The 23,063-nt window shown below is 37.6% G+C and overlaps 1 long non-coding RNA gene across 11 annotated transcripts in view; it reads left to right on the top strand.

Moving 5' to 3' along the window:
- The window catches only part of LOC103674612, a 204,502-nt gene that overhangs the window by 37,375 nt on the left and 144,064 nt on the right, over positions 1 to 23,063 (top strand). For all 11 annotated transcript variants that reach the window (XR_005838635.1, XR_005838636.1, XR_571675.2 and 8 more), the window contains exon 3: positions 3,096 to 3,133. This is a non-coding gene — a long non-coding RNA (uncharacterized LOC103674612). The remainder of the gene's footprint in view (positions 1 to 3,095; positions 3,134 to 23,063) is intronic.

Genomic DNA, 23,063 nt, shown 5'->3' with positions numbered 1-23,063 from the left:
TAATAATAATAAAATCATATTGAATTGCCTAACCAGCATCTTTTACTTCTAAGTAATTCCTTATGAAACACTTTTATTATTTGTTTAAAAGAAAAGTTTCTGTAGAAATTAAAGGAAAATTAACCTGCCTCTTATATGAGGGAGGAGATGATCTTTTTTTGAGCACTTATTATGATTATTATGCCATATGCCATATAAGCATGTTCAAATCAAGGCCTGGGTTTCCATTTTACTGACTGAGAAGCGGACTGGGAAAAGCAAAGAGACTTTCCCATGGCCATAGAGTATAAGGTGGGCCAAGATCCCAACCCAGATAATTTATTAGGACAGCTAACTCAGTAACTAAGTGGAAATGAAAACTGGAGAACTTATTTTTATTTTAAAAACAAATCTGCCATAATATATGCAAGAAAGAAAAAGCTTACCAATGCTTATTTTAACTCCTAGAGAATCTACGCTGCTTTTGTATTGGCGGCTGGGTTGATTATAGCAACATCAGTGACATCACAGGCAGTGGGTTGAATTCTACAAGGGTAACGAGTAAGCTTAACTATAGCAAACAAACAATGACAATACAGTGTCCCACAAAAACAAACATCATTGTCTTCTGGTCTTTTGTTATGCAGAAGCAAACCATAGGAAAATTTCTTGGAAATGCGAAGCCAAATTTTTATGTCAGAATACAGAATAATGGGGCTTAAATATTTTCCAGCTTCTCTCAATACCTTGCCTACTGCTTTGAATTCTACAGATCATTATATCAACTATCTTCTTATCATTTCAGATTTTTCTTTCTAACTATTTTGAAATCTAGTGGTCTCTTATGTTGACTATAATTTTAACCAACGTTAAATCAAACTACTCAGCATTATAATTTTCTGATACCACCCTAAGCAGGATCTCAGTGAAAAATAGTTACTGACTCATTTATGTTATTTGCCATTCAAAGATAAATTATAAATGTCTACCAGAATCTGTGTCAGAAAGTATTTTGATGCACAATTTATCAAGTATTTAAAGAAAAGATACCAAACTTGGTATCAAAGAACTTTCCAGAGAAACATTACAATAGGAAAAAATAATGCCACAGTGTAGCATACAGTGCTTTAGAATATATACTGGCTTTCATAGAGATTCTGACTTATAGTCAACTTGTGAGATAAGTTTCTCATGTATACATTTTACTAGTAACTTATTCAGGTAAATTATACAGGTAAGTTCCTAGTAACCTCTCACCCCAGGGATAAAGCTATCCCTGTATGGATCTAAGTGAAATAATTCATGTAAAGCACATAGCATAATGTCTGTTCCATTGTTAGTCACCAATAAAATTTGACCATTATTAAAAGTTGTTATAATTAAACTGTCTCTACAGCATGTCTCCTTCAAAATGAGCAGTCCTGTTGGAAATAGAAAATGTTAAACATGTTTGTGTTGCTGGTTGGTGTAGCAAGAAACTTGAAAGCAGCATGTGGCTTTATTTTATTTTATTTTTTTAAAGATTTTATTTATTTATTTGACAGAGAGAGAGATACAGCCAGCAAGAGAGGGAACACAAGCAGGGGGAGTGGGAGAGGAAGAAGCAGGCTCCCAGTGGAGGAGTCTGATGCGGGGCTCGATCCCAGAATGCCTGGATCATGCCCTGAGCCAAAGGCAGACACTTAATGACTAAGCCACCCAGGAGCCCCAGCATGGTGGCTTTATAGAAAAGAAATTCACATAATACTACAGTAGTATCCTTGGGAAAGATGAAATACTTATATAGAAGTTTGTCACGCATATGGAAAATTACAAATGTGTACAAAAGTAGAGAGAATAGTGTAATGTATCCGCCAGCAGCTTCAACAACTATCAACTCATGGCTAGTGTTTTCTAATGTAGCCCCATTCTTCTCCCTCCACCACACACATTATTTTGCAGCAAATTGCAGCATCATATCATTAAATAAAAATTTTAATCAATTTTGATCTCATTAAATAAGGTAAGATATCATTTTAAAGGATATGAAACTGACATAAATGTGATCTAAAAAGCAAAAACATGTGAAAAGTCTCATACTATTATGGTCTTTCATCTTCTAAAACAGAAGAAAAGAATAAAATAGTATTATCCCTCCTTCAGATGTTTCTTATTAAGCTCTCAAAAATGTGATTGGAGAAATAAAAATTACTGAATATTTTCAATATTAAAATGTTTTGAATGAATATTACTTGATAATACTATCTACTTATTTATTTAAAGAGTAACAGAGTATTCTAAAATAAATGTTTCTAGTTATCACAGGATCCGTTATTTGGTAAAGGGTATCTGGCAGCATACTAATTCGTTTCTCAAAAGACAAATGAGGGGCGCCTGGGTGGCACAGCAGTTAAGCGTCTGCCTTCGGCTCAGGGCGTGATCCTGGCGTTATGGGATCGAGCCCCACATCAGGCTCCTCCGCTATGAGCCTGCTTCTTCCACTCTCACTCCCCCTGCTTGTGTTCCCTCTCTCGCTGGCTGTCTCTATCTCTGTCAAATAAATAAATAAAATCTTAAAAAAAAAAAAAGACAAATGAATTTCTACTGAGACTAGAGATGACTCATCTTTTTTAATCTTAGATATGTGGGTTATAGTAATAAGAAAAATGAGTAAGTCAAAGAGGAAGAAATGTCTGCATGTAGAATTTAACTGAACTAAAGACTTGGTATAGGCACAGCCCCTTATAGGTACTGTAGAATATTCATTGTCTTGAGAGGCTGGCAGAACCACAGACTGACCCTGGAACAACATGGAAAACATTTTCTTCCTATGATAATGTGTATTAGTCATCTATTGTTGTGTAACAAATCACACCAAAGCTTAGAGGCTTACAACAGAATGTACTGTTATCTTACAGTCTCTATTGCGGGGCTCAATCCCAAAACCCTGGGATCATGCCCTGAGCCAAAGGCAGATGCTTAACGAGTGAGCCACCCAGGCGCCCCTGGGTCATGCTTCTCAAGAGATTTTCCTAATTTTTATCTTTCAGTGCTTGGATTGTCCTTTAAATAGTTCTAAGAGCCCTTTTTGTTCTCTAGTTGTTCATTTTCCATACCATTCTCTTCTTGTTTTATAGACTATCTTCTCTGATTCCTCTGAGGATACTAAATAAAGGTAAGAGTTTGAAGAAAGCCTTTAAAAAACTCCAAAGTTGTTTTCTCCCCCTATTGTGCTTTCTTTCATATTGGAACCCTCTCTCAAATGCCTCATTCCCGTGAATATTCCATAGTGAGACCCTGAAAAGCCAATCGAAAGCCATGTGTGGTTTAGCTTTCTTATTCTACAAAAACCATTGGTAGAGGTATATCCCACGGACTACTAAGTTCTGCAAAGAAAAAATTGCCAATATCTTGCCTTGTTGTATACAAGTTGTGTACAATTTTTGTAGTGTCTACATAAATTCACTTTTGCCTTGTGCCGTCTTATCATTTTCTTCTGTACTTTGATTCTGCTAGTCCTAAGCCCCTCCCAGTCCTAACAAGTGAGCTGTCCCTCTGCATGCACTCTCTGACTTTGTGATCATAGCTTCCTCAGTCTTATTAAATCCATATATGTTGTTTTCTAGAAATCAACTGAAAATTCCTCCTCTGTTGCTGTCCCCCTTCCCATGTTTTCTTTGTATTTGCCCGTTTTTCTCTTTAATATTATTTTTAGGGGATTTTTAGAGGGGAGATTAGATGAATGGTTTACTGGCTCCATATATTTAATACTTAATTTGACTTCATCTTGCATTCATTAATTTTTAATATTATTGGACTACAATTTGCTTTCATATTTGAATAACAGATTGGCTGGCTGGGAAAGTCAAAAGATATTTTTCTCAGAACTTAGAAGATATCATTCCATTATCCTCTTGTATCGAGTGTTACTAGTGAAATGTCTGATTTCAATCTGACACCTGGCTGTTCATAGGTAATTTTTTGGTTAATTGACAGTCACCAGGATCTTGAGAACTTTTCCCCAACTTTATAGTAAGAAACTCTTCAAACAAATAGGAACGTCGAAAGAATAATATAGGGAATACCCACGTACTTGCCACTTACGTGAGCATTTAGCCACATTTGTTTGGTATCCCCCTCTCTACATGTGTGTACGCTCTTTTGTTTAACCATTTGAAAGTAAGTTGCAGCCATCATGGGATTTCTCCTTTAATTATTCAACCTACTTCTCTAAAGAATAAGGATAATCTTCCAGTAGCCACAATCCTTTTATCACCTAGGAAAATTAATACTTACTATTTTATAAGTAGTATTTTATATTTTCTTCTATTGTACATTATAGAGTTTTTCCTTTGTGCTTTGATATTTCACTTCTGCGTGTAAAGTTGGAGCTTTCTATTTGATTTATTTATAACCAGTCTGCTTGGCACTTAAGCTATCTCATTCAATCTTACACTAAGCTTTTCAGTTCTCACACATTTTCTTCTTTTATTTTTTTTAATTTATTTTATGTACTACCCCCTCCCTTTGTCCTCTGTGTCATCTTCCTCTGGCACTGCCTCTGGAGCTTCTAGAGATGTACATGCTATGTCTCTTACCCTTTCTTCCATGATTTCTGTCAATTGATACCTTTGGAATTCATTTAGGGAGAATTCTTTAGATTGATTTTTAGCTCACTAATTTGTCTTTTAGCTTTGTTCATTTTTCTGTTTATCCAATCTCTAGAGTATTCTTTTAAGCTAATAAGTTTTTAAATTGTGTAGATCTCTATTTGAGTATTTGATGGATATAAGATCTCCCTGAACCTCTCTGAGGGGGGGGGAAGCTGGCTCCATTTATACATTCTCTAATTAATTTGGTTTACTCTATTAACTCTATTACTTAGTAGTTTTCCCACAGATATATTTTGATTACTGGGTGTATGCTCATCTTTATTTGCATTTCTGTAGACATAACGTGTTTTACTGCAATCTTCTTCTTTTGATTATAAGGAAGGGATGACAGATGGGGTGGCTAATAGCTGGTTTTCTTTTATGTGGTTTCCCCCACCATTCTTGTTTTGCCAGCATGGCACCAACCTGATTCTTAGAAGAAGTCCCCGTCACTCTTTTTTGTCAGGCACAGATATGTGCACAAATGTCATAAATCATCTCTATGAGTTGCTGGGGCTGGATCCCTAAGGAGCGTGTATATGCCTCTCAGGATTATTCTCCCGAGGAATAACATAGAGCATTTGTTACCTATCACTTCCTGACCCCCATTGGTTGAGGGTTCCTCAACAGGTTGCTAATACTCCTGAGCTTTTGGGCTGCAAATGTATTCATGCAGAGCAGTCTTTTATGTCCTGTGCTGCAACAATGAGAAGCCCTGAGCAGGGAGCATGTGCACCTGAGCTGTTAGTCATGTTTAGTATGTCATGAGACAAAATGTTCACGGAGTTCTTTGCCATAACATGGCTGAAATTAGGGGTGAGGCTGAGAAGGTGAAAGACAGGCACAAGTGACATCTGATATAGGGAATGAGGTAGGAAATTTCAGGCAAAAGATGTTAGAGAGACTCCTTCTGCCGTTATGGTTCCTACGAGACATAAGAGAAGCTTAATAAGGGGCGCCTGGGTGGCTCAGTTGTTAAGAGTCTGCCTTCGGCTCAGGGCTTGATCCCGGCATTATGGGATCGAGCCCCACATCAGGCTCTTCCGCTATGAGCCTGCTTCTTCCTCTCCCACTCCCCCTGCTTGTGGTCCCTCTCTCGCTGGCTGTTCCTATCTCTGTCAAATAAATAAATAAAATCTTTAAAAAAAAAAAAAAAAAAGAGAAGCTTAGTAAAAGCAAAGACAGGCCCTGCTTGCTGTTCCCCGCCTTTACAAAGACATTAACCGATCCAAATGAGCCTCGGGTAACGACAGCCCCTTACAACACTTAAGTCAGATTCAAAGGAATACATTTTAGACCAAGATTGTATTAAAAAACACCCCAAACTCCCTTCTAATTGCCACTTTTTTTGGCATTACGTCCTTATTTCAGAATCTGTCCACACTGTTAAAATTCACGACATGGCAATGAGAAAGTGGGCCAGCATTAGGGGATAGGGAAGGAACTAGTGACACATGCTCTCTTCACCTATAGCAGAGACATTTGTCTTGGGAAGTCTGTCATAGTTCCTTTTCTCTCCATGCTCCTTGTGATTTTTAGCATCCTTCCACAAGTATTGAAGGATCTGGACTTTGGCAGACATCTCAGAAAAGGATTATAACTTCTCAATCATTATTAGATTCAGCGTATGCCAAAATTATGTGTCACTATATATATATATATATATATATATATATATATATATATCCACTAGGGGAAATTAGTCTCACGAAAATGATGGACAAACTTGTGCTGAATAGCTTCATTTTATAGAAAAAGAATAATAGAGAGCGGGTATGTTATTGAATCCTGGAAGACAAAGGGGAAAAGATTATCAGAGGACATTTACCTCTAACTCCCACTATTTATGGAAATCTTTCACAATACAATTTCTGCTGGATATACTCCTTATAAAGCTTCCATTCAAAAAAAGGGGGGGGGAGATATCATGTGAGCAAAAGTAACAAAGAGAGAAACCGTTTTAAGAATGTGGAAAATACCATCCATTCCATGTCGCTGCAGTAGCAGCAAGTTTGAGGTAGGGGTTTCTGACATTCATAACTGTGGAGTAAGCGAGGGTTAGATCATGAAGAAGTTCCACAGTAAGTTGCCTAGGCATTATTCTGTAGGCAGTCACTGGAGGGTGTGAAACATGAAAATGATGTAATCAGTCTTCATCTAAGAAGAGTGACTGGAAACTTTGTGGAGAATGAAAATGAAGGGACAAAACGAGTAGCAGAGAGAGTATGTAGGCATCTTTTGCATCTCCAGGTGGGTTATGATGGCAGCCTGATGCCTGGCAATAAAAGTGTGGCTGAAGAAGACAGTTCCAGTACCAGAATATCTGAGATATAATCCATGACTAAGTTGAGTGTGGTATAAACAATGAAGGAGTAGGGAGCCAAAAGATACACCAGATTTTAAGCTTGAATTAGGGTGGCCGCTTGTATAACCGGTGCATATTGGGTTATGGAGAAGTGCTTGAGGAAAGAATGCAGTGGGAAGAGATTACTTTTAGAAAATGCTGGATTTAGGTTTTCTCAGAAATTAATAATTAGGTCCAGCCAGCTAGTGAAAATCTCAAGAAGGGTAGGAAGTTGAGTTGGAAATACAGATTTGGAAGTCAAAAGCATACTGATGATAGTTTAAAATGACAGAAGATGAGTTAATTTTACATACTTTTTGTCTATGATTATGGCAGAGAACTGAGAAAATAATCCAAAATCAAAGAACATGTGAAAGAAAGAGATTCATCCATAGGGGTAATGAACCATGAGAGACTATGGACTCTGGGAAACAAACTGAGGGCTTCAGAGGGGAGGGGGGGGTGGGGGAATGGGATAGGCTGGTGATGGGTATTAAGGAGGGCACATATTGCATGGTGCACTGGGTGTTATACGCAAGTAATGAATCATGGAACTTTACATCAAAAACTAGGGATGTACTGTATGGTGACTAACATAATATAATAAAAAAATATTATTAATAAAATAAATAAAATGGCAAAAAAAAAAAAGAAGTAAGAAGGTAGTGTGTCTTGGAGAACAAGGGCATAACACATTTAAAAAAAATGTAACATTAACAGTTTTATATAAAGTAGAGGAATCCAGTAAGATAGAAACTAAAAATGACTATTAAATTTGGTGATAGTGTTATTATGGACCCCGAAAAGAGAAATTTCAATGGAGTGCTGAGAGTAGGAGCCAGAATTCAGCAGATCTGGATGGCAAATACATTGCACATCTCACCCTTCAATTCAGAATCTGTGGATCACTAATTACGGTGCTTTTTTGGGGGGAGGAGGGGTGGTAAAGGAGCAGATAGGACAGAAGAAATTGAGCATGTAAGAGAGACAGTGGCTAATTGAAGGAAGTGCATCAGGTCAAGGGCTGGGTGGTTGACCATCACCTGAGTAGGGAGAACTTAGACCAGAGGAAAGAAGGTAAAAATGGACTGGTGGTAAATAAATTTGTAGATAGGATGGAAAATTCAGAATGAGAAAAAAATTAAAAAGCACCCAAACCACTGAAAGCTTTGAGCATCCTCTGAATAGAGGGTAATTTATTGAGAAATGTGTGAGGACAAGAAGATAACTTGTGAATTTAATGGCAGAAGAAAAGTCATGGGGGGCGCCTGGGTAGCACAGTCGGGCGTCTGCCTTCGGCTCAGGGAATGATCCCGGCATTCCGGGATCGAGTCCCACATCGGGCTCCTCCGCTGGGAGCCTGCTTCTTCCTCTCCCTCTCCCCCTGCTTGTATTCCCTCTCTCGCTGGCTGTCAATCTCTGTCAAATAAATGAATAAAAAATCTTTAAAAAAAAAAAAAAGAAAAGTCATGGTTTCATTGAGAAGAGTCATTGCATGGAAGAGAAAGGAGAACTTACATTAGCTAGTAGAAGTGCAGATAGGAGGCACCAGTGGCTTGTGACATCAGAACCCAGAAGTCTGGTTTTATCAGTTTGCAGTGTTGTTCAATTTAGAGCTTCAATTAGGCCCCTAGATAGGGTAGGAGAACAAGTGGATTATTCCTTGTCTTTTATCCAAGGGTCAGGTGCAGAGTGGGTAGTAGGAGGATAGATTGTAGGTAAACTGAGGGGCTGGTGAGAAGGTAGAGAAGATTGATCATGAGGTTCAGGGCAGGTTGGAAAGCTACTAGTGAGGGGACACACACACACTTGGGTTAGGTGAGATGAGGAACTGAGGAGAGGGAGGTCTCGGGGGTAAAAACAAAGAGATCCTCTGAGAAGAAGAAAGGTCAGGAGGTGGTGGTAAGAGTATGGGATATTGGAATCAATGATTTCTGAGGCCTGAACACATTCTTCAGACCAAAATTGGACAGACTGGTTTTGGGGCTTCGGGAAAGAAGATGAAGACCCAAAGAAGTACTTCTATCCCATATAACTATCTCTTCATGAATGCCCCAGATCAATACTGGGGGATAAAACAACACAGTGGTTATCGATTTACAACTCTTCTGGTTCCTGCCCCTTTTATCTTCTCATTCAAGAGAAATCTGGGTAAAGCAACCATTAATGGGAGACTGGGAAGAGCTGACTATGCAGGAGAATGGGAAAGTTAATCTATTAGACATTCCCTCAATCACCACTCAGACATAATGTGATTACGAGTGGTCTCTAGTGGGAACATTTGCAAGGTGGGAATATTGTACCACAGGAAATATCATATTATATACTTGTTTCAATATATTTTAACAAAATGCTATGTGATGGAATAATCTGATACTAGGTGTAATGTTTAAAGATACGTCAAAGGGAGGATGACTTAGCCTAGAGGTTTTGAAACACTATGGAAAAAATGGAAATCTTGGGTTGTTCTCATTAACTCTTGTGGATAACCACTGTATTTCCCAATCTGCAAAGTATGCAAATTGTCGAATATTCACAAAAAAGTTTCTGGAAAACGGCAACAAGGAAGTAGCTAATCTAAATGATTTTTCTTCCAGAGCAGATTGTTAGCATTTACCTTGGTTTTCCATTGTACCCTTAAATATTATCCCCTACAACTCACATGGAAACTAGAGTACACTATACTCCATTTCTCTTTTGGTTACAGATCTGCCATCCTTGAAAGCTTCATGAACTTTTTTCAACCTAAAAACGTATGACCCTAGGATCCTGAAAGAGTAAAAATTACCTTAAGCATTTTTTTATTCTTGGATCACTTTATAACATTATTCAGATTTTCTGGCCTCTTCCTTCAGAGTTGGTGCTCTGACCTTTCGGGGGGAAATAAGGCTAAAGCTTAACAATGGAACAAGGTACATTGCCAGTCTAAGCAACTTTGTAATGTATCTTGGACTGAGCTGGTGAAGTTCAGTAATTAGCATCATAAACACATCATTTTCTTTGCTTTGCTGGTTTAGAGTGTTTATATACTCTACGGGTATAAGCTTTTTTAAAATGTCCACCCTTGTACTTAAATGTTCTATCCCATCAGCAAAGTTTAGCTGAATTGGGCCTAAAATATGCCTTCTGATAGGATGAGGTATCCTCCAATTTACCAACACCAAACTGTGCTGCTCAATCAAGGGTGTATACATTTAGAAAAAAAGACACTGTTTGACCAGTCAAATGTAAATGTTTAATAATTTAGAAACACAAGAGCACAGCTTGCTTTGATTTATTTTGCAACTTTCCAGCTCCACAACCCAGCCTCAGGCAACTATGTAATAGAAGCTCCAGCCAAGTGCAAGCTTTCTTTCTTTCTTTCCCCTTCTTTCTTTCTTTCTTTCTTTCTTTCTTTCTTTCTTTCTTTCTTTCTTTCTTTCTTTCTTTCTTTCTTTCTTATAAGGGGGGGGGGAAAAGATTAAAAGTAAAAAAAGGCAAATTGAAATCCTTTTCAATCCTTAACCATCTCAGGATCACAGAAAAAGAATAGAGATACAAAGTAAGCTATCATGAACCTAAACCAATAGGGTAGAACAGGAACTGTTTGGAAAGCTGGTGACAGACTTTCAGAAGCCTTCTGTGCGAATGTGAGTTAACTCCACATACCATAAATTCCTTTATTTCAATTTTTCTAAGTCCAAAATATTAGACTTGCTCAATTTTTTAACCAGTTGCCAAAGGAGATCTTCATTTACATATCCTGTCCCACACTTCAAACTCACTGGGACTAAATCTGAGTACATCTCTGCCAACCCAATTCTCACCCCTAAAGATAACTTGATAGTATAGTTTGCATTCCAGAGAAGGGTGGACGTTCATTGGAAGAGACTATCCAATGTGTATTTCCCTGGTTCCCAACTCAGTGGGGTTTTTTTCTTTGCAGAAGCCGATGGGAGATTTATTCAGTAAGACAGAGTTCAGGGCATAGTGAGCACTGAGGCAGACACATGATTTCTGAAGGAAAATCTCCCCAGACTAATTCACAAGGGAGAGAGAGCTCTAATGTTTCTCTTGTGGTTGTGTTGTGCTTTGCTGCACTTTGTAATAAACGCTCTGGTCAAAAGACCCAAGTTCTGATGAAGTGGCACAAAACTGCATGTCATCCCACAGCCTCAGAAAGGAGGTCTCTCTGTTTTTATTTTAAGCATACCATAACATGGGATCCCACCAGTCTTTGAGAACTGAAATATAACAGCACACAACTGTTGTTTGGATTGCCTGTAAACCACAAGAGAATAGCCACAATGCCAGCAACTTTCCTTCTCAGCTGCAGCCAAATGTTCTAAAAGCTGTATCCTGGAATTCTGATGTGGAATATCATTGACTTCGGGGGGAAAAAGTGGTTTTAGAAGACAATGACTGATTAGTTCTAATGCAGCGTGTGGTAATAGAGAGTGCCTTAGATAGGAATTTTAGCTTTTTTTCCACCCCGGGAACTAACCCTGTAATTGAGGTCACATCATTTGGAGCCCTTCATTCAACAGATGAGGAAATTAATGTTGATTGCAATGAGTTTCCTTATTTGTAAGTGAAAAAGTCAAAGTTTGAATTTCATGGTCTATATGACCTTTCTAGAATTCTAAACTTAACCTTCCTGCTTTGGGAGGAGTTGTATCACTGATGTAAGAAGTACTAGTTACTTAATACCCTCCATTTTAAAGATATATGACTACTCAAGAAATTATTTTTCTTAATTCCTAAGGAAATTAATCAGTGTACTAATTTTCAAAAAATGATTTCTTTGGCTAATTACCTCTAGAACTGATTAACAAGAGGGGATATGCAGTTCTACTTCCTGGAGGATCTTAGAGATTAGGATACAAGTACCTCTCAATTATAATGGGATAGAGGGAATAATGAAGCAGGACTCAAAATTTAGGCAATAGTTGTTTATTACTTGATGCCATTGCTGTTCCTCTCCTTTCCCCAGATGACCAGAGCAGGGATGGTGGCTTTAGGAAAATTTGAGCCAAACCTTGGGGATAGGCTGCTTCTAGGTCTGTAGAACGGAATTGGGAAGCAGTAGAAGATGGTGCATAGTTTATTTCAACTTTGACTTTGGGTTATTTGTGAATTTCTCTCTGTTCAGATTAGTTGAGAGTTGAATATATGTCTGTATTACTGTATGTCAGAACAAAATGGACAGTTTTACCAAGGTCATTTCTGGTCTAATCATTTGATGATCCTCAAATCCATGCTCAGCATTTTCTTCATATTTACTCTTTATCTCATATCTGTACTTAAAGAAATCTTTTCATGAGAAAGAACATTGGCATACAGTGGGATTATAAGAGAAAAATATTTTACTGAATTGGAAACATTTAAATATTATTTGTTGTTCCATCGCATGCTCCCCTCGCTCTTAGATGGCAAATAATAATCACATCAGTCATGTTTTTTACCAAGAAGGGATTTGGGGATCATCCACTTAGCATTGAACTGCTGAGGATGCTTCACATGGTCAGTCCACGTCACATCTCTGAAACCAGGGGGATTTAATCCATGCAGAGTAATTCTATGAGCAATAGAAAGATTTACAGGCATTCAAGGTCACTGAATCCAGATGGACCATGATTTTGTAACAAGGTCAGGTGTTGCCATAAAGGAATGTTGTTCTTCTTGGGTAAAAAAGGGGATGGTCATTGGGACAAAGATGGAGAGTAAGTTCTTTGAAAATGGGGGTTGGTAAAGAAGGTAGGAGGTAGAATGGTAATGCTGGGCAATTACATGGCTGTGACTAAAAGTCTCTCCAAATTCAACCACCCTGGAAATTAAGTGTGACTCTTGTAAAAATGTCTTTATGTGTATACTCAAATAGGCTCTTATAAATAAGACTGAAGTCGTGGGGGTACTCAGGCCTACAATGGCACGGAATTATCATAGTTGAAAAAGACACTAAGGGGAGCTTTCTTCTCCCTGTGGATAAATGATGGATGGCAGTGGGGCTTGTAGGTCACCCCGGCTTTTCTTTGCAGTGGTCACCAGCCACAGCACTGCCTGGGCCTGGGGCAGCAGGGACCCTACCTGGGTGGCTGTGTTCCCTGTGTTTCAATAGCGACACCGTGTGGCAGCAACTGTAAAAAGAATGGCCTCTGCCACCGAGGGAGCAGGTTGTCTGGCTCTTTCAGCATGGGTAAGCGTCCCTGGGAATTGTGGAGTTCTCTCAGGAAGGAGAATCCTTGAGAGAGAAGGAAAAGAATGACTGCATCCAAATGGACCATGATCTGAAAGGGAGTCCCATCTCCCTCCTTCGAAATGGGGAAGACAGAGGAGCCCTTATCTACTGTCTGCCTTCAGGAATGATCTCACTCAACATGGAAAATCAGGATAACCAGTTTTAGGGCTCACCAAGATTCAGTATGAATGGAAAACAAACCAAACTACATGCCAAACTAATTGCCACATAATTCCTTTGCAGCAAGGGCCTCAGAGTAGAAGCTAAGAGCTTGTGGGCTTTGCCTCAGGCCCACTTCTGCCACTTAACTATGTTTGACTTTGGAGAAGTTGTGTAACTCTGGGCTACACCTTTCTTATCTGTATAACGGAAAGGAAACAACACACCTCACAGAACGATTTTGAGAATTTAATGCATGAATCTACATCAAGTGTTTAACCCAGTACTGGACCCAGTCAACTGACATCTGCTGGATGCTATTCTTTTTTAGCTTTTTATGCTGTCTTGCTGCTTACCTTGCCCTAAGCCTCCTTTACTTTCATTAATTCAATATTCATTCCATAAGGTAGTAACCAGATCTTAATTTCTGTCTTATTTCTTCTCTTTTAACATTACATCTATATTTCTGAAATACATTACAGTATTAAATTATATTTTTCTTAGGTTTTGCTTTGTTTTGTTGCGTAAATAGCCATTGCTTGAGACTTTCTAGTGCAACTGTAATGTGAAGATCACACAGATAAACACCTATAGGGGGCCAGATGGGATATAAATTATTAAAGCAGAGAAGATGAGAAAAATAAGCAGGCCTCATGATTCTTAGTCTACTCTGCAAGCACCTGGTAGAGTCAGCTGGCTGTTGGCAGGTGGAGAAGCAAGAAATATAGGTTTAGAATGTGGAATTCTCTCATCTTAAACATACCAGTAATATAAATTTTTTAAAAAATGGGCCAATCAAAACACATTTGTGGGCCAGAGTCAGGCCATGTCAGTTTGCAACCTCCAAGTATTCTTCCTGGGTAAATACAGCTTTGGATGAGTGCCACCTAGTGGTAAGAATTATGATTAAAAGGCAGTAAGTAACTTTTACATACTGTTTATAGTTTATTATTATAATGCTAAGTATAAATGGTATTGGTGTCCTCTAATCTTTTCCTAAATAATTATCCATGAATGCTAGTGAAGTCAGTTAGTTCTGGGAGCCTCTTTTATCACAAGCTGTGATATCATATAGGTGGCTGCGTAAGTGCTGCCCCAGAATTGTTAAATATAAGATCACTTACTTTCCATCCTATGCTTTTTGGGGATTCTATTCTTATAAACTCTGCTATCTGAAATTACTGTCTTAAGCCTTTGTCCTAATTTTTAAGATGTATAACTATATATCTATATGTAGGTATATTTAGATATAGTGAGCTACATAAAATATATACATCTATTCATGTATTTACATATCTTCCAAGTTAATAGAGGGAAAATTAGGAATAATAAAATACCTGATCAGTGGAACATAAAACACATTGTATAAATAGAAAGCAAATAGTTGGTAGATATAAAAGCAATTTTATCAATAATTGCATTGTGAGGGTACTAAATATTAAAATTAAAAAACAAAGATTTTCAGACTGAATAAGAGAACAACACAAAACTATATGCTCCTTAAAAGATACAAGTTTTAAATGTAAGGATATAAAGAGATTCAGCAGGATAGAAAATCTATGTATATCTCTACCAATATCAGATAAAGTGGACTTTAGGGTAAAAAATATTAATAGGGTCAACTGAGACATTTGATTTTGCTGAACATGTAAATCTACCAGAGAGAAAACAATTCAAAATTTGTATGTAACTGGTACCTATCTCTTTAGAACAAAAATTGGCATAATTTAAAGGAGAAAAGACAAACTCATAGGTACAGTGGTGAACTTAAACATGCCTCTCTCAGTAGCTGATAGGCCAACCTTAAAAAAATTAGTAAGTTTATAAATATCTGAAAACATGATTAACCATATTGACTAATTGACATAAGCAAAAAACTGCACCCAGCAATGACAGTATGTACATTCTTTTCAGGGGTTATGGAATAATTACCAAAATTGATCATGTGCTGGGCCATAAAACACTTTCCAACAAATTACAAAGGATTTAAATCATTCAGAGGATGTTCCCTTACCACACTGTAGGTACTCTAGGAATCAATAACAAAAGGTAACTATAGAATATAGAGCTACCCAAATATTTAGAAATTTAATGACATCTCTCTTTTTTTTTTTAGCAGTTCAAAAAATTTTATTATGTTATATTAGTCACCATACAGTACATCCCCAGTTTTTGATGTAGTGTTCCATGATTCATTATTTGCATATAACACCCAGTGCACCATGCAATACGTGCCCTCCTTACTACCCATCACCGGCCTATCCCAATCCCCCACCCCCCTCCCCTCTGAAGCCCTCAGTTTGTTTCCCAGAGTCCATAGTCTCTTGTGGTTCATTCCCCCTTCTGTTTACTCCCCTTCATTCTTCCCTTCCTTCTCCTACCTATCTCCCTGCTGTTTCTTATGTTCCATAAATGAGTGAAACCATATGATAATTGTCTTTCTCTGCTTGACTTATTTCACTTAGCATAATCTCTTCCAGTCCCGTCCATGTTCTGCAAATGTTGTGTAATCATTCTTTCTGATGGCTGAGTAATATTCCATTGTATATATGGACCACATCTTCTTAATCCAGTCATCTGTTGAAGGGCATCTCGGCTCCTTCCACAATTTAGCTATTGTGGACAGTGATGCTATGAACATTGGGGTGCATATGGCCCTTCTCTTCACTACGTCTGTATGTTTGGGGTAAATTTCTAAATAATCTTGAGTAAAAGAAGAAATCAGAAAGGAGACTGGACAATATTTGGAACTAAATGTTAATGAAAATAACAAAATTTGTGACATATAGATAAAGCTGAGTTTAGAGAAAAATATATAGCTTTAAATATATAAATTAGAAAAGAAGCCTGAAAACAAGCTATCTAATCTATTTCAAGAATATAGAAAATGAACAACAAATTAAACTCACTTTTAACTAATTAGAAAATAAACATAAAATAGAAAATAGGAAATAAATCAACCAAAACTATGTTCTTTAAAAAGACTAATAAAGTTGATAAGCTTTGGCAAGAGTGATCAAGAAAAAAAGGAAGAGAAAGGCAGAGCTTATCAATATCAAGAATGAGAGTGAAAATGGTTTTATCCCCAAACAATATTTGTGTACCTATCTATTCTTCACCTAACATTCCACTGTCTTGTTCTAGTTTTACAAGTTTTGAATAAAAGTAGAAAAAATTATCTCAACATGTTTTTTAAGACTGTTTTGACTATTCTTGAATCTCTGCATTTTTGTGAATTTTAGAAACAGCTTGTAAAATTTTACAAAACAACCCTGGGGTATTGATCAGGTTTGTATGAATGTATGGATCGATTTTGGGAGAAATCACGTTTATAAAGTATTGAACTTTCCTATCCATATAACTTCCATATCTTTAGGTCTTATCTGTTTTTCTCTAAATAATATTTTTCTCTATAGAGATATTGCACCTATTTATTTTTAGGTATCTGATTTTTTAATTATATTTCAAATTGTATGTTTTGCAAAATTTTATCTTGTATTTCTTGTTGGTACAGTATATGGAAACAGTTTTTAAACAGGGATGTGACATAATCATTTGATATTTAGAAAAAAACTGTTGACAATTTGGAAAGTATATTAGAAGAGGAGCAAGCCTGGGGGGCAAGAAAATGTAGTAAGCTTCTGCTTAACACACATGATGTAGTCCAAAGTAAAATTGTGACAATGCAAAAAAATTAGTTAAAAGAGAGATATTCATAGCTTGTGTGACTATTGGACATGAGCTGAGGGAGAGGAAAGAATTCATGATTACTCTAACATCTGGTGGGATTATAGTATTATTCAGAAAGGCAGAGGAAGAAACATTGGGGCTTGAATGAAGAAAGCCAGGCCTAAAACTGGAACTCATTGAGTTTTAAATGGAACATCTAGGTAAAGCTATCCAGGATTTAGTTGAATTTAACGGGGATATGAAGTTTAGGAGAGAGATCTTAACTGACATTGTTATGTAAGTGGTAGGTACAGATATTACGTAAGTGGTGGGTTCAAGAGATTACTTCAGAAGTGTGTAGGAAGAGAAGGAAACTGTCAGATGTAGAACCATAGATACATTAATATTTAAGAGATACGCGGATAAGTCAGAGCTTAGGCATAGGGTAAAGGCGTAAGATAAAGAAGTAGGAAGAAATTAAGGAAAAAGAGGCCAATGTAAAGGAAAGATCACTGTCAAACACTGCAGAAATCTAGTTACAGAACAGTTGAAAGTTTTAAAAAAATCTTTTGAATTTATCACAAAAAAGTCATGATGACCTGGGGGGATATTTCTAGCATCTCAGAAGTGAAGGCTGGACAATGATTCTTAGTCTACTCTGCAAGCCACTATGAACAATACTTTTAAAGGAACTTTGTTGTGAAAGGGAAAAGAAAGAAGAAATAAAAATCAGGGGAGGGAAAAGCCAGGGGTTATTTTCAATGAGTAAGAAGTAGTAAGCATGCATGCATGGAAACAAACAAAAAGGTAGTGTAGCACTGGTTCTCAAAATTCAGCGTGTGCAAATATATTGCTAAGGACACTCAGATAAAAGAGATTTCTGAGTTTTGTCTCATAGAGTTGCTGATTTAATAGGTTTGAGGTGGACCACTGGAATCTGTTTTTAATTAAATATGCCAGGTGAATGTGAGGTGTGTATTGGAAAGACCATAATTTTAGAAATATTTCAGTAAAGGGAAAGTAAACAAGAATAAAACGGATAAAACCTAGTGCATAGAGGTATGGGAGGGATGGGGTCTAGAGAATTACGTGGTAGGAAAAGCATTATAAAGGAAGAATACACTTGTTCCTCTGTGACAGGAGGGTAGGAGCAAGGTTTGCAATAGATGCACCTGTTTGCAGTCAGCATACAAAGATGAGTGAGGTTTGTTCTGAAGGTTTCTTTAATTCTCTTTAAAATAAGCAACAAAATCATGTATTAAAAACAATGGGCAAGGCTGAAGAGTAGAGACATGAGGAAATAATTTTTAAATGGCTATTTTCAAGGAATGGGGAAGAGATGGGACAGTCATGAGCATGACCGCATTGCTGGACAACTAAGGCCCAGGTGAAATTAGATACTATAAATTTGCAGGAACCATGATCTATAAAGCTGTAATTTCTCCCCTTCTTCTCCACCAGCCTTTATGTCCTGGGTTTTGAATGGCTCTGAAGTTAGAGTTTTTGTAACATGTGTAGAAGAATAAAAAAGTTAACCTAATTATGCCAGTTGTCAATTTATTGTCTTCCAGTTCCAAATCCATCGTTCTTGACCCGCTTGGTGATACTGGGGCTGCTCCCCTTAAACATGTCGCCTAGCCCATAGGCACAATGTTAGGTTCTGTCAGGAGAGTGCTGGAGGGACGCTGGAAGAGAGGTCCTTCTGTAAAGGGCCTTCTCCTTATACTGATGCTTTCCTTCTTGATCCTGACGTATAGCTGCTGACGATGGCTTCCTTGTCAAGGACACTTCCAGGACTTAGGCAGCTTCTCTATCAGTGGTGCGCTGGACCCCAGTGGGTGGTTTCTTGGCAAGTCTGGTCAGTGCTTGGGGGTGGGGTGGGATGGTCTTCTGAGATTTTTCTTTCTTGAGTTGTTTCCCACAGCCCAAGAGCGTGGCTGTTCCTTACACTGCTTATTTTTTAGAGTTGTCTTTATTCCTCTTCGTAGTTAATGCCCCGTTACTATGTTTTTATGTGAAAACTGCCCTGCCCACAGTAATCACTGGTGTAGTTTTACCTTCTTCCTTCATCCTGAATGATTACACTAATTGAGAATGTTTCCTTTGAAAATAACAATTTGAATAAGTTAAAATCTATATTCACAGAAGGTTGAATAACAAGATAAATTATTTGAGGGTAAGATAAGGCAGGGAGTTCAGTCAACTTGAATAACTTCTCCCCACACTCAGTGACAAATATTGGTTTTATTTGAATGTAAAGATGACTGATTCACTAGGAATGAAAGTAAAAGGAACTATTGAATGTCCACACAAGAGACCTGGAGAACCATCACTGGGGCTAATAGTTTTGCAAAAGTACATTGTTATACATGGATTTTCTTCCCATATTAACAGTGGCAAAACATCTGCAGAAATTTGCCTCTTTCCAACTTGCTTGAAAGTTCACAGGATATATGAGATGTTTTGACAAATTATATTTAGCCAGATTGTTTTTATATGTTAATAAAATATAATTTTCTGCTATGCCAGCTCCACATCCCTCCCACTTGTCCTGCTTTGTGATACTGAGCTGAACCCTGTAAACATTTCTCCTTGCCAGCTGGACAGCGTTAGGCCTTGTCAGGAGAGTGCCAGAGGGACACTGTAAGAAGAAGGGTCTCCTTCTCGTAGTGGTGCTTTCACCACTTCATTCTGAGGATAGTATTTACGGCACATATAAAGCTCTACTTTTAATACATGACTGCTATAGGAAAGGAATATTCTTACTTAAAGAAAAATCTGACTTAAATACTTGTTATTTTCCATCATTAGTAAAGCAAAAGTGAGGGTTCATGCTTTGTTGATATACATTATCAGCATTTTTCTGGCTGTGGGTAAACCCTTTATTCATTCAACAAACATAGTTACTGATCTCTGAATAATACACACATCACCATTAGGTGCCAGGGATACAGAGGTGCATAAGTCATGATCACTGCCCTTGAGAAAACTTAAAATCAAACAATTACTTTTTTCATATATTCTAAAATTCACACTTTTCCCTGCATTTTGACATTTAATATCTAAAATTGGTAGCCCTGAGCCATGCCAGCCATCTAGCCAATGGCATCTTATCACTTATAGTTACTGAGAACCAGGATGCAGTTGGGAAATCATTGTCATGGCCTGCACATGGGTGAACTTGGGCATAGCAATTCACCTGGACACGTCAATAATACAAATACACTACTAGTCAAAAGCCTGGTGGAGGGAGAGAAAAAACAGATAGAATAGAATCCCCCCCTCAAAGGAACATGAAACAAAAAAGGTATTTCTCTGACCAGAAACACTCCTCTAGGGTTCGTGGGTGGGTTAATGAAGTGGGGTACCTATCAAGTCTGAAATTGATGGGTTAGAGGTCCTCCCTTACTGATCAAGCATGCTACTTTTTATTTAATTTTGTGGACATGCACTGGGAGAGAGAAAGGAAAACCTCAACAATAAGTATAATGACTTTGTTGCTATGTCTGATGGCGTTACTAGACAGCTGCAGCTCTGAACACCTTAGCCAACAAATATTAAATGCTCATTGAAAAAGTAACGTGAACCCTAATTGTTTGAAAACCTTCCACAGATTCCTTCTGGGAGACTTTTTAATATCAGCATCAAACGCTGAAAAGCATATGTCAATAGTCTGATAGAAAATCCTGGACACAGGAATGGACCCTCTTCTTAGTATGGGATGTAGCAGCAATCTCCTGATGCCCCCACGGTGGTGCGGAAGAAAACATGGGCATCAACACCTCTGATTCAGAAGAGTTGAACTCTGAAGGAAAAGAAGCTTACCAAATTATTTTGGTAACATTTTTCTTATGATGTAAGCATGAACATTACGTATGATAAAAATCCAGGTCTAAATATGTCCAAGAGAGTTCTTTCAATGAATGTAAAGTTAAAAACATAACATATAATTGGCAACTTTTTTCTTTCTAATGGTATGTAAAGCAATGATGTATTTTATAATGATAACATCATAGTTTAATGAAATGTGGTTCATAAAAATTGCCACATAAAGAGATGACATAAAATATGAAGGGTTTCTTTGCTGTGGACTTGGAGCTTGTTATCACATATTACTAAACATTACTTAACCTTTAACCTTTGGAAGGGGCTAGGTATATTTGACCAAGTGATTAGAAATGAATTTCTGTATTTCCAATCTCCCATTTCTTCAGATATATGATTCCTATATACATGTTCTTAGAAGCAGAGCAACTAGATTGAAAATCTAGTGTGGAAAGAATAACAAAATTCCATAATTCACATATTTGGTAGTAGATTCAGGAACTTTTTTGGTAAATTCACCGCTCCTCTGTGTATCAATCACTTCTAAGTCCAGCTTCTGTTAAATTCTGCCCCATGCCTCATTCCTTAAATAGTGAGTATGGATTGAAAGGGAGAGAGAGAGTTTATTTTTGTAGACTCACCCCGTGAATGGGACTGGGTCTATTAATTATGTTGCTCTTTCCATCCAAAGAGGCAAAAAGAAAGACTTCAATGATGTTTACAAGATATTTATGACGTAATGAATACCTGTATTTGCAGTGCAAGATAGGTTGCGTAGCACACCAGTTCCTTTGGACCCGACAGTATGGCTGTCATGGAAGGGCACAAGACTAACAGTTCCTCTGTTGGTTTTCTGCAGTCCCAACCTAATGTTTCATTCTTCTGTCCTTGCTTATTTTATCCTCATTAGGTTCACAGAGAGTTTAAACTCATTCCCCACCCAGAAACCCACAGGAATCAAGCAAATGTGTTTTGATGGATTTTTGTAGTTTCCTTTCAAATCCAGATGTTGGACAGCAGCCATCTTAGTAAAAACACTTGCTGCATGAGGCAGGTTAAAAAAGGAAGGAAATCTGAAGAAGAAATCAAGTGGGAGAAACCTATGTTCAGCATATCCACAAATTAAAAATTTTATTAGTTACTGGATAGTAATAACTCATAATTTGAAGTCTATAATCCCTGGAAGTGACATTGACTTCCACTCACCAAGGCTGACCTGGCTTCAGCCACTGCTGAGGGCCCAGTCGGCCCACGGCAGAAACTAACATTCAGACCCTGACATGACATCACACCCTGGGTTGAGTGTGCATTGAAAAAAAGGAAATAATTAAATTTTCATAAGATTGCTGGACACTGCCTCTAGAATTGATACCAATTCAAGGAGATTCAAAATGTCACTCTGGCCCACCAGTGAGAGCAGGGGCTTATGGAGATCACGTGATCCATGGAGTTTCAGCTCAAGTCTCTCTCACAGTGGGTCCGGTATGTCCCTGAACTCATCCTCTGGTTATTTCCCCAGTTGCAGAAAACATAATTGGAATAATAGGTATATTTAACAAGTAGCAGAAACCCCAGCAATTTCAAATATTAATGGTATTACAATTGCCTTGAGGGCTTATTCAAACACAAATTGCGGTGTTTCTGACACAGTAGGGCAGGGGTAGGATTCAAGAAGTTGCATTTCCAACAAGTTCCCAAGAGATGCTGCTGCTGCTGGTGCTGAGAGTGCCATTCTCTGAGAGCCACTGATTTAAGCCATGATAATGATGAAATATTTTACTTTTAATTTCTTGCCGTAAATGTTAGAGACCACAGAGAAGCTCTACAGGTCAAACAGGCGTTGTGAGGGTCTGGATGGACCAGTGTGAGCATCCAGCCATTATAAATGATGAGATAATTTGAATACTGTATCTGTAGATACAAAACCAATGAGGGAAATCTGCACAATTCAGGAGTTAATGTTTAAATTTTGTTGTTAAGAGAGCTCTTATTAAGTTTGAAATTAGTGAAACTTTTTTCAGCCTTTCATTCTTTTCCTCAATGTGAAAATCATGATCCAAAGTGGAAGTTTTAAAAATAGTTTATTTTCAATAAGAGTTTGATAAAGAACTATGTTATTAGTTTCTTAGGGTTACCATAACAAATTACCACAAACAGGTTGGCTTAAAACAATGTAAATTTATTCTCTCATAGTTATGAAGGCCAAAAGTCTGAAATCAGCATGTCAGCAGGGCCATAC

Source organism: Ursus maritimus, unplaced genomic scaffold (assembly GCF_017311325.1).
Source record: "Ursus maritimus isolate PB19 unplaced genomic scaffold, ASM1731132v1 scaffold_3, whole genome shotgun sequence".
NCBI classification, from domain to species: Eukaryota; Metazoa; Chordata; class Mammalia; order Carnivora; family Ursidae; genus Ursus; species Ursus maritimus.
The sequence above is the reverse complement of the archived record's forward strand: the minus strand, read 5'-3'. Positions and strand labels throughout refer to the sequence as shown.